The 1,816-nt window shown below is 45.8% G+C and overlaps 1 pseudogene; it reads left to right on the top strand.

Annotated features, from left to right (window-relative positions):
* Nucleotides 1-374: 374 nt before the first annotated feature.
* On the top strand, nucleotides 375-1,298 carry LOC118834037 (annotated as a pseudogene).
* The last annotated feature ends 518 nt before the right edge of the window (nucleotides 1,299-1,816 follow it).

Below are 1,816 nucleotides of genomic sequence, written 5' to 3'. Positions count from 1 at the left end.
TCTCTGTATCAGTTGTTTTACTTATGAGATGGCTCACTTTCTCTTCTATATTTTTCATTCTTTATATTTGGTTCTATTATTTCTTGTCTCCTATCTTCACTCACTTCCCTTTGCCCAATTCTAATTTTCATGGAGTCATTTTCTGCCTCAAGATTCTGAATCTCCTTTTCCAGTTGGTTAATGTTCTTTTCATGATCTTGGTTTGTTTTTTTTTCCTCTTGGATTGTTCTTATTTTTTTAAAAAGTTTTTCCTTGATCTCTTTCGTTTTACTCTTAAAGTCTTTTAAAAATTCTTCTATAGCTCTCTCCAGGCGTCCTCGTGCATGTGACATCGTCTTTAAACCCTGCAAGGCAATCCCTGAAGCACCTTCGAGATGCGCAGGGAAGACAGGGCTACCTGGAAATCCAATTACCTCCTCAAGATCATCCAACTTTTGGATGATTATCCAAAATGCTTCATTGTGGGAGCAGACAATGTGGGCTCCAAGCAGATGCAGCAGATCCGGATGTCCCTCCGTGGGAAGGCCGTGGTATTGATGGGAAAAAATCACCATGATGTGCAAAGCCATTCGTGGGCATCTGGAGAACAACCCTGCCCTGGAGAAACTACTGCCTCATATTCGGGGTAATGTGGGCTTTGTGTTCACCAAGGAAGATCTGACCGAGATTAGGGATATGCTTCTGGCCAATAAGATGCCAGCTGCTGCCCGTGCCGGTGCCATTGACCCATGTGATGTCACTGTGCCAGCCCAGAACACTGGCCTGGGTCCTGAGAAGACTTCCTGCTTCCAGGCTCTGGTTATCACCAACAAGATTTCCAGGGGCACCATTGAAATCTTGAGTGATGTGCAGCTGATTAAGACCGGGGACAAAGTGGGTGCCAGCGAGGCCACCTTGTTGAACATGCTGAACATCTCCCTGTTCTCCTTTGGGCTGATCATTCAGCAGGTGTTTGACAATGGCAGCATCTACAACCCTGAAGTACTGGACATCACGGGGGAAACTTTGCACGTTCGGTTCTTAGAGGGTGTCAGTAACGTTGCCAGCGTCTGTCTGCAGATTGGCTACCCAACTGTTGCATCAGTACCCCACTCGATCATCAATGGTACAGGCGGGTCTTGGCTGTAACTGTGGAGACTGAGTACACCTTCCCACTTGCTGAAAAGGTGAAGGCCTTCCTGGCTGACCCTTCAGCATTTGCAGTGGCTGCCCCTGCGGCTGCTGCCCCAGCCAAGGTGGAAGCCAACGAAGAATCGGAGGAATCTGATGAAGATATGGGATTTGGTCTATTTGATTAGCCCACAGGAAACAACTATTTCAGCCAGTTTATTTGTGAAACAAAGAAATAAAAAGTGCTCATTTATCTAAAAAAAAATTCTTCTATAAATTTTTTTTTGGACAAGTGACCATTTGACATTACTCTTTGGAGTAGGAGAGGCTTTTTTGGCTTCAGTATTCCCCCTGAAGACAAGCCCAAGTCTTCCCTATTTCCATGGTAACTTTCTATAACTGAATTCTTTCTCTTTTGACTGTTCTTTTTTAATTTGTAGGAACTTATTATTGTAATCACCTCTAGTCCTGGCATATAGGGAATAGTGCCTCTGGCCTCAGGTCCCCCTTCAGCTCTCCTCTCTGGCATGGAACTGAAACTGAGAACTCCATCCTCTAAGTGTCCATAGCCAGTGGCATTCCCATCCCACTGCTTCTGCACTCACCAAGCACGTGCTGGTTCCTTCCTACCTAGAGCCACATCTCCACAGCACAGCTGGGTCTGGTGCCCCTTAACAGTAGAGGTTCCCTCAATCCTCCCCTTGCT

This window comes from Trichosurus vulpecula, chromosome 1, assembly GCF_011100635.1.
Source record: "Trichosurus vulpecula isolate mTriVul1 chromosome 1, mTriVul1.pri, whole genome shotgun sequence".
Taxonomy (NCBI): domain Eukaryota; kingdom Metazoa; phylum Chordata; class Mammalia; order Diprotodontia; family Phalangeridae; genus Trichosurus; species Trichosurus vulpecula.
This window is presented reverse-complemented; position numbering and strand designations above follow the sequence as displayed.